This window comes from Rhinatrema bivittatum, chromosome 2 (assembly GCF_901001135.1).
Source record: "Rhinatrema bivittatum chromosome 2, aRhiBiv1.1, whole genome shotgun sequence".
Taxonomy (NCBI): Eukaryota; Metazoa; Chordata; class Amphibia; order Gymnophiona; family Rhinatrematidae; genus Rhinatrema; species Rhinatrema bivittatum.
The window spans coordinates 691,714,555-691,732,091 of record NC_042616.1 but is presented as its reverse complement, the minus strand read 5'-3'; the positions used below and the strand labels follow the sequence as shown (position 1 = coordinate 691,732,091).

The 17,537-nt window shown below is 45.7% G+C and overlaps 1 protein-coding gene across 1 annotated transcript in view; it reads right to left on the bottom strand.

Annotated features, from left to right (window-relative positions):
• CPNE3 (copine 3) overlaps positions 1 to 8,977 on the bottom strand; it is a 156,693-nt gene extending 147,716 nt beyond the window's left edge. The window contains exon 1 of the mRNA XM_029591614.1: positions 8,830 to 8,977. The gene's annotated coding sequence lies outside the window, so the exon portion shown is untranslated. The remainder of the gene's footprint in view (positions 1 to 8,829) is intronic.
• Positions 8,978 to 17,537: the final 8,560 nt, after the last annotated feature.

The following is a 17,537-nucleotide window of genomic DNA, read 5'->3' as shown; positions in this document are numbered from 1 at the left end:
TAAAGGGAATGGTACAGTTCCCCTATGAGGAATGACTAAAGAGGTTAGGACTTTTCAGCTTGGAGAAGAGATGGCTGAGGGGGGATATCATAGAGGTGTTTAAAATCATGAGAGGTCTAGAACGGGTTAATGTGAATCAGTTATTTACTCTTTCAGATAATAGAAAGATTAGGGGGCACTCCATGAAGTTAGCATGTGGCACATTTAAAAATAATCTGAGAAAGTTCTTTTTCACTCAATGTACAATTAAACTCTGGAATTTGTTGCCAGAGGATGTGGTTAGTGCAGTTAGTGTAGCTGTGTTTAAAAAAGGATTGGATAAGTTCTTGGAGGAAAAGTCCATTACCTGCTATTAATTATGTTAACTTAGAAAATAGCCACTGCTATTACTAGTAACAGTAGCATGGAATAGACTTAGTTTTTGGGTTCTTGCCAGGTTCTTTTGGCCTGGATTGGCCACTGTTGGAAACAGTATGCTGGGCTTGATGGACCCTTGGTCTGACCCAGTATGGCATGTTCTTATGTATACACACACTCTCACTGGCTCCCTGACACACAAACACACATACTTTCATTCTCACTAGCTTCCTCACATATATACATTCCCCAGGCAAGTTCCCATTCATTCTCACACACACACACAGACCCCCTAGGCAGGCACCCATTCATTCACACACGGACCACCTGGCAGGCACCCATTCAGTCTCACATACACACATAGACCCCCAGGCAGGCATCCATTCATTCTCAGACACACACAGACACACACACACCTACTGACCCCAGACAGGCAGGCATTAATTCATTTACACACACACACAGGAACCCACACATTCACTCTCTCTCACACACACACACACGAACCCACACATTCACTCTCTCTCACACACACACACACGAACCCACACATTCTCTCTCTCTCTCACACACACCCCCAGGCAGGCACTCATTCATTCTTATACACACACACCCCCAGGCAGGCACTCATTCATTCTCACACACACACACAAACTCTCAAGGTAGGTTCCTCTCCCTTTCTTTGGTCGGCAGTCTTGGAGTCTTTTTCACTCCCACGCTGCCACTGTCACCATCACTGTGTTCCTGTTGGGGAGGAGCCGATCCATTGTTACAGAAACCTGTTCTGCTGCTCCTCCTCTCTGCAGGCCCCACAGTATTAAAAGTTCAAGGGTGTAGCACTTCATCCATGCTGATTTAGTGGATCGTGAGAGAAGCCTAGAGAAAGTGCTACCTTAGTGAGTTTTTAATACCACAAAGCCTGCACAGACGAGACAGGCTCAATTCTTCTGACAGTGCTGATGGTTGCTTCATTTCTTCAGATGCCGGTGGGATGGGGGTCCACCCACGGCCGCACAGGCCTCTCTATTTCAGCTGTCAGCACACGGTTGATTCCGACAGGGGCCACAATGCTCCTCCTCTTCCTGCCCCACTGGCCATGCTGTTCCTCTTAACTGGCAGACGCAGGGGCCGCGCTGCTCTACCTATGCTGCCTCTGAAGGGGGACGTCCCCACTTGCTGCCGACACAGAGGTCAACGTCATCAACAAAGGTCCACAATGTCAAGCCATTGTCGAGGACATCGTGCAAGATGCCAGCATGCCAGAGATAACAGGACACATTGAATAGAAGGAGGGCCAGAAAAAGTCCATGGGCCGTGTTTTGCACACCACTGGAGTAGGGGATGAAGTTCTTTAGTGCACAAAACAAGCGTGTTATCTAGGGGTGATCATATCAGATAATTTTAAGTGGCCAAACAGGGACGCATGGCAAAGGGAAAAGTAAAAATAATGTTTGAGTGCATGGGAAGAGGAATAGCCAGCAGGTTAAAGGAGGTGATATTCTTCTGTACTCTAGTGAGACATCATTTCGAGGACTGTTTATACAGTTTATTAAAAATTTCTTAATCGCCAGTTGTGCAAGACTCTGGGCGATGTACAATAAAAACATACATTACAACCACAAAATACAGCACAAATAAAACATACAATAAAAACGCTTCATTCTACCAGCTCTAAAGTTTTCGTAAGTAGCTCCCAGATCAGGCATAAGCCATTGTACAATTCTGGAGACTATACCTTCAAAAGGAAATAAATCAGATAGATCGGTCCAGGGGCAGCTATTTAAACGATCAAAGGTCTTCATCATAAACCATATTGGGACAGACAAAGATTTAAACATCCTTACCCTGGAGGAAATATGATAGAGGCATTTAAATATCTGCAATAATTAAATGCACAGAAGGCACAATGAGGGTTTAAAGTGCGTCAAATCAGGTGTAATCTAAGGCCAGCTAAAATTGAGACACAGACAGCCCTGATAAATTCAATATCTCTCGAGCATTCTTTTTACAATGACACAATATCCGAAAATTCAAGGAACACTTCATTCCCCTCACTAGGGCACAGAATAATCCATTGTGCACAATGTACATCTGCACAGGCGCATCATCAGAGCAAGCCCTGCCAACTTTGACAGCACGTTATTTCAGGAATTCTAAGGGAGAGGAAGGGACTACTAAACTGAGCAAGAGATGCAGCTAGGACAGATGGATTTTATCTGCCCTTTGTTTGGCTTTAATCTTCCCACACTGACCTCTGAGGTTGATCATCTGAGCAATACAAGTCCTGCACTAGGCGGAATCTTGCGGCCAATTTTTCTTTCTAGAAAGCCATGTCCTGCACACCTCTGCCGACGCACTCATCAGCCAATGAAGAGAGGAAAGCACTGGGGCTGGAGCAGCCACAGTTGCAACCGACACATACCACTCGCACCTTGAGAGACTGTGAGTGTTGAACTTGAGGGTTGATGTTATGCTTTATAGGACATTCCTCTGATCGGTAAGAGTGAAGATCCTGAGGTTAACATTTTTTTTTATGCTACCTGACTTACAATAGGTTGTGTAGTTACCTTCTGCTCGGTTACAGTATCTGTCAAGCCTTTATTTTAGAAGAAATCCGATATATCTAGGAGGGATTTGAATATTCCTCCAAGACTTACTCACCAGGGGAGAAATACCCTCACCATGTACTCCTGCCCCTTCACCAATAATTTGGTTTTGGGGTGAGGGTGGCAGGACTATATGGCGAGTGCGTTTTTTCCCGGTGCATGCAAACCCTCTTACCTCCTGCCCTGTGTTGACCTCCCCCTCCACTCCCCCAATCCACACAGGTGCAACCTTCACACTCTTCCCCTATCCCTCTCAGGTTCCTTATCTACGCCCCCACTCTTGTTGCAGCTTGTTCTCTCCCACCCATGATCCTCCTGTTGTCTCCCAGACCTGGGGTCAGGCCAAAGATGTTTCTTCTCTTCTCGCCACACACCACCCCTCCCCCCTCAAGGTCCCTATAAGGATGAAGATGCTTCAAGCTCCCTCTTCCCAGGCCCCAAAGATACCCAGCGCCGATTCGAAGGTCTTCAGCTGCCCTAGGCAGTGACGTCACAGTGTCACATTTATTTATTTATTTTTAGATTTTTTTTATACCGGTGTTCCTGTATGAAATACTGATCACATCGGTTTACATTGAAACTGAACATAAATTTTTGCCTAGAGGCATTACATAGAACAAGGTTGTAGAACTTGGAAAAGGGTAAACCAGATCAAAATTAACATTGTAATGAAAACATATTAGCTAACAAGTCTCATTGAGCAGTATAAACAAAAACAAAAACATGGCTCTCTCTCTCTCTCTTTCCCAATCTCCAAAATCGTGTACCTCCATGTTACATGCACTATCTCCTTCCATCCTGCGCACCGTGACCACTTTCATCCCTCCTTTGCACATTTCAAAAATGGTGCTCTCGCGTCCACTAATGGCACCCCACTATCTTCCGGCGCCTTAGGCGACCATCTGGTCCCGCCTAACGTTCGCACTGGCCCTGAAGATACCACCACCTCCTCCTCGGACCATCCAATCAGCAGAGAAAATCCCAGGCAAGTGGATTTTCATAACTCTGGTGTATCTACTTTAACATTTTAACAAATTCCAAGTATTTTGGCTCAATTACCACACTGTTGTCATAGCTATATAGCAATAGTCTACTCTTTGACCACAACTACCTCCTCCTCCCTAGAAGATGCCATCTTCAATTCAATCATAGGGTGTGCTGAATCAAAGGGAGCTGTAAGGCTAAAAAACTAGACAGCATTTTCTGTTCTTTGCCATGTCTCAAGAGCACATAGGGCTAACCTAAATAATACATAGGGTCCTTTGGTTTCAGTTTAAACGGATTGTCACCCAGAAATTCCTGGATTTTTCTAAATTGTGACAATCGGTTTAAACTGATTTAACCCTAATTTAAGCTGATTAAAGAGCAGCTACAGTCACAGATGCAGTGTCTCAAGGCCTCCAGCCACTGCTGGAAGCTAGTGAGGGCCAAAACACCTGTGGCATTTCAAGTTCTTCCCCTCCACCAGCAAAGCACTCAACCTCTAGTGTCACTGATGTGCTGTTTCAAGTCCCACCAAACGGCCAATGCAGCATTTGAAGTGGGCCACGTCCACCAGAAGCACTTCCCAGTCCCACAAAAAAAGAAATGCAGTGCTGCAGAGCACGGGAGCCTGAGCAAGCTGCTGCCAAAGGAGAAAGGAGATAAATCTGGAACCACCATTAGTGAGGATGAATGCTGTTGGGGTAGGGTCTCATTGGGGATGTGGAGAAAGAAAAGGAAATGCTAAAAAGGAAATGGGGGTAGAGATAGGGATGCTGCTGAGTGGGTGAATAGTAGAATCTGCTTAATATTCTTTTATTGTCCTAGTTTCTATTCAAACTTAAATCCAATATTTACCTAGAAAAATGAGTCACATTTTTCCATTCATTTTCTCCTGTTTTTGTCATATTAAACCCAGATAAATTCCCAGGAAATTAAAAAAAAAAAAAGAAGGTCCCTAATAATACTGCACATCTGACAATGAAACAGGATGGAATATATCTAAAAACACCCAGCTACTGCTATAAAAAAAAATCAAATTCTTTTAACAAGACTAGAGAGGTTTTATGCCACCTTTACTTCTCTATCATATGTACTGAAGAAACTTAAGAACCCTTAATTGGCAAAACTACACAATGAGGTTCATAAAAGAAATCCAAGCAGTCCCACTAAAACTGCAACCACCTGTGGAACAGAATGTAAGAATTTATGCTGCCATACACTGCACGGAGGGGCGCCTGGAACAAGTGGTAAAATGAAGCAAGACCGGCTTAGTCTGCCAATTTCGCCTACCAACTGCAATACCACAGCCCCTATTTGATCTCTGGCTTTATCCTCATTTTCCCATACAGTTTTTTTGGCCGACCACATGGACTAGATCAGGGGTCGGGAACCCATGGCTCGCGAGCCAGATATGGCTCTTTTGAGGGCTGCATCTGGCTCGCAGACAAGTGTCGCCATACTTCGCGGTTCCCCGCTGACCCAGCTGCTCCCCGGTCCTCCGCCGCCCGGGCTTAAAATGCTGTCAGCCCGGGCGGAACGCGGCAGGACAGCTGGAGTCAGCGGCACCGGCGTGCTCTCTTCCCCCCCCCCCCCCCCCCCCCCCCGGCCCGGAAGAGGAAGTGGAGAGCATCGGGTGCCTGCGCGGGAAGAAGAGACCACACTAGCGTGGTCTCTTCTTCCGCGCAGGCACCCGATGCTCACCACTTCCTCTTCCGGGCCGCGGGGGGGAGGAGAAGAGAGCACGCCGACTGGAGTCATCCGGGTGCCTGCGCGGGAGTCATCGGGTGTCAGCCGGGTGCCAGCGCTGGAGTCATCGGGTGCCTGCGCGGGTCTTCCCGCGCAGGCACCCGATGCTCTCCACTTCCTCTTCCGGGCCGCGGGAAGAAGAGAGCACGCCGGTGCTCTCTTCTTCCCGCGGCCCGGAAGAGGAAGTGGAGAGCATCGGGTGCCTGCGCGGGAAGACCCGCGCAGGCACGCTAGTGTCCGACGGGAAGAAGACTGCAGCGCGGCTCGGAGGAAAATGAAAATCTTCAACCGCGGCCGATGGGACTCCGCCTTCGCCTCCGCGAGGGCTGAAAATGAAGGAGGTTAGCGTTGGGAGGTGGCTGCTGCTGCCGCGAGTTCCCGGGGGGGGGGGGGAAGGGGGAGAGAGAGAGTGAATGAATGAGCGAGCAAGCATGTGTGTTTGAGATCTTGTGTGTGTGAGTGAGAGATTGCATGTATGTGAATGATTGAGAGCCTGTATATGTGAAAGAGAGTATGTCTGTGATTGAGATCCTGCCTGTGAGAGAGAGAGCATGAATGTAAGTTTACCATTGGGAACCTGTATGTGTAAGTTTGTAATTGAAAACCTGTTTGTTTGAAAGAGTATGTGTGTATGATTGAGATCCTTTGTGTGTGAGAGAGATCATGTGTATGTATGATTAAGAGCCTGTGTGTATAAGTAAGAGAGAGATCATGTGTGTCTGTGTCTGATTGACAGCTGGTTTAGGTGAAGGAGTATGTGATTGAGAGCCTGTGTTTAAATGAGAGAGAGAGACCATGTGTGTCTGTGTGATTGAGAGCTGATTTAGGTGAGGGAGCATGTGAGTATGTGATTGAGAGCCTGTGTTTAAATGAGAGAGAGAGACCATGTGTGTATGTGTGTGATTGAGAGCTGATTTAGGTGAGGGAGCATGTGAGTATGTGATTGAGAGCCTGTGTGTAAATGAGAGAAAGAGAGGACATGTTTGTAAGCATGTGAATGAGAGTCTGTGTGTGAGAGAAAAAGACAGCATGTATTTATGTGATTGAAAGCCTGTGTGTGTGTAAGCGTGAAAAGATAGACAGCATGTATGTAAATGTGTAATTAAGAGCCTATATAAGTGAGAGAGAAAAAACATTTGTATATGTGAGTGACTGAGAGCATGTGTGTATAGGTGTGTCATTGAGAGCCAGTGTGAGAGAGAGCGCTGGTATGTGACTGAGAGAGGAGAAAGTTCCAAGCAAACCACCCCACCTCCTGCTAATTCAGAACAATCTCAGGACTCCTGGATATCAAACGTTCCCAGGTATGCAGAGCAAAAAAATTTTTGTATCCTTATTATTTTTCATTACTGGATCTTTGTGTCTGCTATTTTGAAATATGTTGTTGGTATCTGGAAATGTTTTATATGAGTTTTTAATTATTGGATATTCCACTCATCAGCTGTTTCGAAATATGTTCTTTTTGTTAGTACAGTTTTACTGCTGATGATTTTATATTTCTTGATTTGTTTTATAAGGATGTGTGATGTTTCTTTTTTCCTTTGTTACACTGCATACAGAGACTCTGGCTTGTTGCAGTTTCCAATTCAGTTTTTGTCTGCATGCTTCTTGTTATGCGTTTTGGTCTCTTTATTCTATGTTAGGTGAGGGACAGCACGTGATTCAGGTGAGGTTTTCTGCTGGCGTGTAGTTTCTGTGTAGGACTCTATAGCAGCCTGACTTGGTCCGTTTTCCTAATAGGAGATGTATTGGTGTCTTAAGGCCTGGTGTAATACTTTCAGAGACTTATTGTACTTTAAAAGTGTGATCTTACATAAAATGCACACATTTACTTGTATTTAGTTTTAAACATATTGTATGGCTCTCATGGAATTACATTTTAAAATATGTGGCGTTTATGGCTCTCTCAGCCAAAAAGGTTCCTGACCCCTGGACTAGATGGAAGATTGTACCCTTTCTCAGACAAAATGCTTCCTACTGTTACTCCTTAATCTACCTCATCCAGCCTCATATCATGACCCATTGCTCTATAACTTCTGTTATCTATGGAATGCTCTCTAAGAAACAGGAGAAAACTGCAGTTAAAACACAACACAAAAAAAACAAACAAACCAAAAACCATGTGAGAATACGTATGTAGACTGGAGTACAATTTTTAAGAGAACTGAATACTGAAATAGTGTATCCATGGTATAAGAAACAAGACCAAGCCTAGGTAACCATTCACAATATTGTTTACATAATGAAGCTTTACCAAACAATATTTTTGCTAATCGAAGAACACTTAATCGGCTATGCCCAAGGTCACAGTTCGGGGGGTGGGGTCATAACCAATGTATATGGCTGACACTATGAGATCCTTAAGTTTACTTTTCTTTCATGCTGCAATAAAACGTATTCAGCTTAGAATCCGGAGAGAGGGTGGTCAAAATCAGAAGGAAGGAACCCCACGTTACATAGCTGGGTAGGAGAAAAGAAGCCCAGATGCCCATCCTTCTTCCGATTACCCGAAAACGTTTTAGGTGGTAATTGGGAGGAAAGTGAAAACCACAAAAAGCAGGCCGTCCGTAGCTTACGGTGAAACCGAACGAAAAGGCAAGCTGGCCTCGATAGAAGCGAAGTCTAGGCGTTTCCGCCTTTCATGCAGTTTGAAAAGCCATTTTTATGAAAGTAAACATAGAATTTCTATCGAAAAAAAAAAGATATGGAAACGTTTTGTTTTTTTTTTTGAAATAATTTTAAAAGATCCTATCCTTTTGAATACCAAAGAAAAAATCAACAACCACCACCCACGGCAAGGAGTGAGCGCTGAATATGTAAATGAGCAGCCGCTGGGCCCGCAGAGTTCAAAGCTCCGGCGAGGCAGGAGACAAACCAAACATGCGCTGCCGGGAGGCGGAGGGAGGCTCGCGCTGGCCGGGCTGAAGCAGGGGAGGCTCGCGCTGGCCGGGCTGAAGCAGGGGAGGCTCGCGCTGACCGGGCTGAAGCAGGGGAGGGGCGCTTCCAGCGGCCAGAGCCGGTCCTGATTTCACGCCCTGCGCGGGGCAGAGGGCCTGGCTGTGGCAGCCTGCCCCGAGCCTATGACGTCTTCCAGTGGGGCTGGGGGCCGCCCGCCGCGAAGGAAAGAGCCGCTTACCTGCCCGGGGTCCGAGGGGCTCCTGGATCCGCGGCGTTGCCTGCACACCACTGAGCCCAGGCAGGCAGCTCCTTGCCGCTTCCTCTTGGAGAAGCAGAGACGCCCAGGTGGAGGCAGGGCTCGGGGGAAGAACGGGCTCCCTGCCAGCCCAGCCCACTGGGGACAGGTTTTTGGCTGCATTTTCTACTTCTGTCAAGGCCGAGATGTTGACTTGTGTTGTAAATATAGAGATATAAATATACATATCTATACTGCAAAAGACTATAGATAGATGTGTAGATATAGATATATATGTTTAATATTCATGTAACTACTCCCAGCTATTCAGCTCCAAGAGTTCTAACTATATCGATTCTTGGAGGACTTGAACTACCAACAGAGGTAATTTTATTTTGCTTGAATTCAACTACTGTGACATTTTCAAGGGGGATATTTTTCTTACTGCATGTGTTCTTCTTCTTCATCATCCTTTTTTCTTCTTTTTTTGGAATATTTTGCATTTTTATTTGTTTGGGTATTATTATTACTTAGGAATGGAAAAGAAGAGCAGAATGGAAAGGGCTCCTTCCTACATCCAAGCTAGCTTTATAGACTAACCGCTAATTAGGAGTTGGACTATATAAAATAATTGGACATTGGTTGGCAGAGAAGCACTAGGAAGTTATTTAGATAAATGTAGTCTTCTGTGAAATCAGAATACGTAGATGTGACCGCCCTTTGGTATCATCATCACGATATGGCCCTAGTCATAAACCTATTTTTGAGCTAGGAGTTTGAGGAAGGTAGCAGGGGGAGGGGGGGGCACCGTTTTGAACATCAGCTCCACTGAGATTCTGGAATGGCCAGCCCCCCACTGTGTATAAAATCAGGTTGTGGCATTTTGATTGAGTGGTTTTCTTGAGTTCTTCCCCTGCTTGTATACTGGGTTTCACAGCCTGGGCCAATACCCAAGTGGCTAGGGGACCAGTACCTGCCTCAGTGTTGGTTTTTCATTTTGATTGAGACTTTTGGATGTTTTTGCCTTTGTTGAAGATTCCTTCTGTTGAGAGCCCTGGCATCTATTCCTGGCTGGAGGATTTTGGTTACCTATCAGGTTAGATAAGGGGGTAGGGAAGACTCCACTCCTTTCCAAAGGTGACCCACTGCAGGAGGACTCCTTCATAACCTATATCAGTTGTTTTCTGAGTTCCCAGGAGGAAGTTTATGGCCACCTTCCTGCCTGAAGAGGGTACATCTGTAGAGAGTTGCTGTGCTCTCCGCTACTGAACTTTTCCTAAGAGAAATCCCATTGTGACAACTGAAGAAAAGAACTGTGAATAAGTCTATTCCATGTTACCGTTGCTAGTAATAGCAGTGGCTATTATCTAAGTCAACTTAATTAATATCAGGTAATGGACTTCTCCTCCAAGAACTTATCCAATCCTTTTTTAAACACAGCTATACTAACTGCACTAACCACATCCTCTGGCAACAAATTCCAGAGTTTAATTGTGTGTTGAGTAAAAAAGAACTTTCTCAGATTAGTTTTAAATGTGCCACATGCTAACTTCAAGGAGTGCCCCCTAGTCTTTCTATTATCCGAAACAGTAAATAACCGAATCAGATCTACCCGTTCTAGACCTCTCATGATTTTAAACAACTATATCATATCCCACCTCAGCCATCTCTTCTCCAAGCTGAAAAGTCCTAACCTCTTTAGTCTTTCCTCATAGGGGAGCTGTTCCATTCCCCTTATCATTTTGTTAGCCTTTCTCTGTACCTTCTCCATTGCAATTATATCTTTTTGAGATGCGGCAACCAGAATTGTACACAGTATTCAAGGTGCGGTCTCACCATGGAGCGATACAGAGGCATTATGACATTTTTCATTTTATTCACCATTTCCTTTCTAATAATTCCCAACATTCTGTTTGTTTTTTTAAATGCTGCAGCACACTGAACCGATTTCAATGTGTTTTCATGATGCCTAGATCTCTTTCTTGGGTTGTAGCACCTAATATGGAACCTAACATTGTGTAACTATAGCATGGGTTATTTTTCCCTATAAGCATCACTTTGCACTTATCCACATTAAATTTCATCTGCCATTTTGATGTCCAATTTTCCAGTCTCACAAGGTCTTCCTGCAATTTATCACAATCTGCTTGTGATTTAACTACTCTGAACAATTTTGTATCATCTGCAAATTTGATTATCTCACTCGTCTTATTTCTTTCCAGATCATTTATAAATATATTGAAAAGTAAGGTTCCCAATACAGATCCCTGAGGCACTCCACTGCCCACTCCCTTCCACTGAGAAAATTGTCCATTTAATCCTACTCTCTGTTTCCTGTTTCCAGTTTGCAATCCATGAAAGGACATCGCCCCCTATCCCATGACTTATTACTTTTCCTAGAAGCCTCTCATGAGGAACTTTGGCAAACGCCTTCTGAAAATCCAAATACACTACATCTACCGGTTCACCTTTATCCACATGTTTATTAACTCCTTCAAAAAAGTGAAGCAGATTTGTGAGGCAAGACTTGCCCTGGGTAAAGCCATGCTGACTTTGTTCCATTAAACCATGTCTTTCTATATGTTCTGTGATTTTGATGTTTAGAACACTTTCCACTATTTTTCCTGGCACTGAAGTCAGGCTAACTGGTCTGTAGTTTCCCAGATTGCCTCTGGAGCCCTTTTTAAATATTGGGGTTACATTAGCTATCCTCCAGTCTTCAGGTACAATGGATGATTTTAATGATAGGTTACAAATTTTTACTAATAGGTCTGAAATTTCATTTTTTAGTTCCTTCAGAACTCTGGGGTGTATACCATCCGCTCCAGGTGATTGACAAACTGAAGGAGTAGTAAATCAGGTCTACCACATCCTCTAGGTTCTAGGGTAATGATTCAGTCCATCTGAATTATTACCCATGAAAACCTTCTCCAGTTTTGGGTACCTCCCCAACATCCTCTTCAGTAAACACTGAAGCAAAGAAATCATTTAATCTTTCTGCGATGGCCTTATCTTCTCTAAGTGCCCCTTTAACCCCTCGATCATCTAACGGTCTGACTGACTCCCTCACAGGCTTTCTGCTTCGGATATATTTTTAAAAGTTTTTACTGTGAGTTTTTGCCTCTACGGCCAACTTCTTTTCAAATTCTCTTAGCCTGTCTTAGCAATGTCTTACATTTAACTTGCCAACGTTTATGCATTATCCTATTTTCTTCTGTTCGATCCTTCTTCCAATTTTTGAATGAAGATCTTTTGGCTAAAATAGCTTCTTTCACCTCCCCTTTTAATCATGCCGGTAATCGTTTTGCCTTCTTTCCACCTTTCTTTAATGTGTGGAATACATCTGGACTGTGCTTCTGGAATGGTATTTTTTAATAATGGCCACGCCTCTTGCAAATTTTTTACTTTTGTAGCTGCTCCTTTCAGTTTTATTCTAACAATTTTTCTCATTTTATCAGTTTCCCTTTTGAAAGTTTAGCATGAGAGCCGTGGATTTGCATACTGTTCCTCTTCCAGTCATTAATTCAAATTTGATCATATTATGATCACTATTGCCAAGTGGCCCCACCACCGTTACCTCTCTCACCAAGTCCTGTGCTCCACTGAGAATGAGATCTAAAATTGCTCCCTCTCTCGTCGGTTCCTGAACCAATTGCTCCATAAATCCATCATTTATTCCATCCAGGAATGTTATCTCTCTAGCGTGTCCCGATGATACATTTACCCAGCTCTCTCTCCCAGCCGCAAAGATATTCCCCCTCTCTCTGTCACATACACACACACACTTGTAGCCACAAAAGACACACACACTCCTCCCAGCCACAAAAATATGCCTTCTTTCTCTCCCAGCCACAAGCCACACAAATTCTCTCTTTCCTAGACACAAAAAAGACATACTCATTCCCTCTCTCTCCTCGACACAAAAGCACACATTTTCTCTCTTCCAGTCAGACACTCACTCCCTCTCTCTCCCAGTCACAAAGACACATTCATTCATTCCCTCCCTCCCTCCCTCTCACAGCCACAGACACTCGCATTCCCTCCTTCTCTTTTTCTCTCGCAGCCACACACAAGCATTCCCTCCCTCTCTCTTGCAGCCACAAACACACGTGTTCCCCCTCCCTCTCTCTCTCGCAGCCACACACAAGCATTCCCTCCCTCTCTCTTGCAGCCACAGACACGCGCGTTCCCCCTCCCTCTCTCTGTCGCAGCCACAGACACGCGCGTTCCCCCTTCTTCTCTCTCTCCCGCAGCCACACACGCGCGTTCTCTCTCCCTCTCTCTCTCCCGCAGCCACAGACACGCGCGTTCCCTCTCCCTCCCTCTCTCTCGCAGCCACGCGCGTTCCCTCTCTCCCAGCCACATAGCCATATTCCTCCCTTTCTCTCTCTCCCAGCCACTAAAACACACACACTACTTTATCATCCTAGACTCAGACACATTCTCTCTCTCTTTCTCTCTTCCAGATTCCAGAAACATGTACTGTCCCATAAACACACAGATATTCTGCTGTTGTGCTGCTGGTCATGTGATCACTCAGTGAGTGTCTGTTGCGACCGTCGCTGCCCAACGTCTCCACTTCGCCCACCTTACCTCTTTTGCGACTCCCTCTTTGGTTGATGGAAGTTTGACTGCCGCGGCGTCATCTTGCTGTTCTCCTCCGACGTCCCCGGAACAGCTAGATGCTGCCTTCCGCCATGTTCTCCTGAAGCCTAAGGGCGCGCACAGCGCAGCCCCGACTCAAATACCAGCTGTGGCGCGAACCTCAGGGGCGTCCTCACCGGATCCTTAAGGTCTTTCTTTTTGCTAGCTATTCGAGTTAGCAAAGGTTTAGGTTATGGTACAGGCTACGTTTACCTAGCTTCCTCCAGGTATCGCTGCGGATGGGATTCGCTCTCCGCATACCTTGCTACTCTGCCTCCTCAGACTTTACCAGGGGTACCCGCTCCTTGGGGGCCTCACTCTCTCTCTTGCTTTTCAGGTCGCAGTCTGGAACCGGTACTCGCTCCTCGAGGGCCCACGTTTCCGGACCTGCTACCGAATACAACTTCTGCCAGGAAGTCACCGCTGCCTACAACACCAATGAGTTACCATCTCTCTTTCAGAGCTTTCCCTGGAACCAGGTACTCGCTCCTTGAGGGCTTACTTCATTCCAGCCTCTGGGCTGCTGCATGAGACTATTGTGTGAGTGCTACCATCAAGGTTCTGTTCCTGAACTCTGCATACTCTGCCTACTCACTATTTTCAGTTTCTCTACAGCTCAGCCATCCTGGGATAACTGTTCCAGTACCTGAGGGCCTGCAGCCCAGCTGGGCTCTTCCAGCTCACTACTGCCACCTCTGGTGGTTCACTATACAGTTTAATAAAAGATCTAGTGTGTGTCTGTCTCCCAACTCTGACCTGACCAGTGGCCCCTCTCGAGATCTTCTCCCGTGGGCGTGGTCACCTGCCACCGGCCCAAGGATCCACCCGCAATTATCACAAATAATAAGTGTCTCCTAGCCCACCACTGCCATATCATTATGTAATGCTCTTGCTTGCTGCAGGCGTTCCGCAGCTTGCATCAGTCCCCTCCATGTCTCATTCCTGTCCTTTCTCAGCAACTACTCTTCAAGTGACTCGCTGGTTTCAGAGCCAGCTGTCCCTCTCAAAGTTCAGTCCAGCCACTTCACATGAAAGCCCTCAGAAAGCTAAGAGTAAACTGAAATAAGATTACAATATAGTACACTTCCCATACCAAAACAGCACTAACAGCCAACCCTCCTGAGAAGGGGGAGTATGTCTGTTTGTTTGCAGGCGGTAGACGACTAACCTAGATATGTATCAGTGGTCAGCAGTTCAGGAGGATTTTTACATTAACAACTTTACCAATGAAAAGGCATTACTACAAATACTACACCAGTCCTAAAACCATAAATTTCCTGTTAGGAAAATAGAACAAGCCATATTGCTCTAGATCCCCACACTAAAACTACACACAGTAAAATACCTCATCTTGGTCACACAGGCAGAATACAGACAGACACTCACCAAATACAGAATAGAGAGACCATAAATATAAACAGAAACATACAAAATCTGAACTGGAACTCTGTGTTATGCAAGTCAGCAATGTAAAAAACAGAAACTTTGTAATTCCTCATAAAACACAAAACAAAATTAAATATAAAACATCATTCATAACAGAAAAATCATACTAATAAAAAGAATATTTCAAATGGTTGACAAATAGAACATTGAATAATTAAAAGCTCAATGTTTTAAAATTTCCAAACCAGCAATAAAATTTTTCAAAACAGCAGATACGTGAAACACCACCGCATAATTAAAACTAATAAGGATTTTAAAATCCTCCACTCTCCATATCCTGAGATTGTCATAGATTAGTGGGGACGAAGGGGGAGCAATTGGTGGTGCACAAACTTTCTCCCCTCTCTCGCTCACACCTGCATACTCTCACACACATGCTCGCTTGCACTCTAACAGACACACACACATGCTCACACATTCACAACTCTCGCTCAGACCCACCAACTCTTTCATGTTTGCTCACGTACTCACTAATGCACACATACACTTGCTTACACCCAGGCATATTCGCACCCTTACTGCAGTGGCGTACAAGGAGGGATGCGGGGGTGCGATCCGCCCCGGGTGACAGCTGGGAAGTCGTCCATGAGCGGAGCCCATCCTGCTTGTGCAGAAGAAGAGGAAGGCCTCTGGGCCGTGAGTGATGTAAGCACTGGGCAGCCGCTTAGAGCGCTACGGGTCTGGAGCTGGCAACTACATAGGCTTTTCTTCTTCCCACCTATGCGGCCCGGAAGAGGGTGGGTCGGCGTGGGCAGAAAAAAGGTCATGCAGTCGGCCCAAAGCAGCAGATCAGAGCGTGTGCTGGGTTGCAGCAACAGCAGTGCCCCACCACCGCAAGTACAGGAAGCAAAGCCACATGAGCGCCCCCGCGTGGCCTCAAGAAAAATTAAGAGACCCCTAACTGTCTCAGGGGCTGAAGGAGGAAATTACTGCTGTACTTCTGATGGGGAACGGGATAGGAAGTGAGATAGAGAGTGTGTGTGTGTGTGTGTATGTATCTGGGAGAGTCTATGTATGTCTGTGTGTGTATGGGAATGAGGGAGGGTGCATGTTTATGTGTGAGAGAGGGAGCCTCTGTGAAGGGAAGGGAACCGGAGCTCACTGGGGGGGGGGGGGGAAGGGAGACGGAGAAGTGAATTAGAGGGGAATTGAATCTGGGGGGGGGGGGGTGACAAAGAAAGTATCCACCCTGGGTGCCAAATGCTTTAGGTATGCCACTGCTTCCCTGATCCTTGCTCACGCACATGCTGAAGGACACAAACTGACAGTTTTAAAAATAGGGTTTTACATACATTCTTTTTTAACATTTTATATGTATACTTTTGGCCTGCTTTATTGTTGTAACCCGCCCAGCACAACTGGTTTGATATGGGCAGGAAATAAATGTTTTTAATAATAATAGATTAATGGTTAGGGAGGAATCCAGGCAAGTCCCCATGAGAATGGGTGGGTTTCCAGTTAATGCTTCTGGAGGTCTTCCTTGGCTGGGAAAGTACATACTGCAAGGCTCCCCCCCCCCCTCCCCATCATTCTGTTTTGTTTGGTTTTTGCATTGACTAAGACTGAGGGGGGGCCATCTGCAGAGACGAGCAATAGGGGTCCTTGAGGCAGCGGTGGGAGATTTGTGAGGTGCCTCCCGTTTAGAGATGTACAGCTCATGAAAAGAAAAGCAGCTGACTATTTCCCACTATAGCGGATGAAAGTAATGGTGGTCATGTTTAAGAGAATAGGCCTGAGGAGTTCCTACCACCGTGGAGAAAACAAAATCATCAAACGGGGAGGCCACCCTGAGAGCTGCTTGTTGGTTGCAGCAGCTCTCCAGGCATGGAGCCGCTGCGATCAACACCAGCAACTTAACTGATCTGCAGCCCCTAGGGTGCTCCCTCTTAGGAGCCGGCTCCAGCAGAAGTTGTACATTTTGTTAGTCGGTCTGCTTCCTGCAAACATCGATCCTCCCTCCTTCTCATCATGCCCGAACTGGCTCCCAGAAGGATTGATGTTAGCAGGAAGCAGGCCAAATAACTTAAATTTATAACTTAAATATGCCTCAGCAGTGCGGGAGGATGTTTATTCACGAGCTGCAACTGAATTTCCAAAGGTCTACATGCAACTTGCCAGATGCTGGTTGGCCACCCCTGTTCTAGTGCTTTGAGAAAGATAGATACTGTGATTGAAAAATAATCATTCCATATCATCCCCCAGATCAGTCCAGACAAGTGGGTTTTTCTCCCTGATCAGCAGATGGCGACAGAGAAGAAAAGCTTTACTACTCTGCTGGTACATAAGACTCCAGGAGATGGTGGAGGAGCAAAACCTGCAGTTAAGACTTGAAGACGAAATTGCAGGGGTGTTAGGTCCAGGGCTGGTCCTAACCCCCTGTTGGAGTAAGGGCGAGGGGGGGTGTCAGGGGCCCTTGATGAGCTGGTGCCCTATCTTGGACAGGGATCTGATAACAGTGGTCTGGCTCCCTTAGTCTCTGCCCTATCCTCATCTCTCTCCATCTCTCTGTCTCTGGGCCTGACTCCCTTCTGCTGGATCTTTCAGGACTTGAGCAGGAAAGCATTCAGTTTTGCTGTTTTCTTCCTTTTGGGAGAACCTTTCCTTTAAGTAAGTTTGTAAAA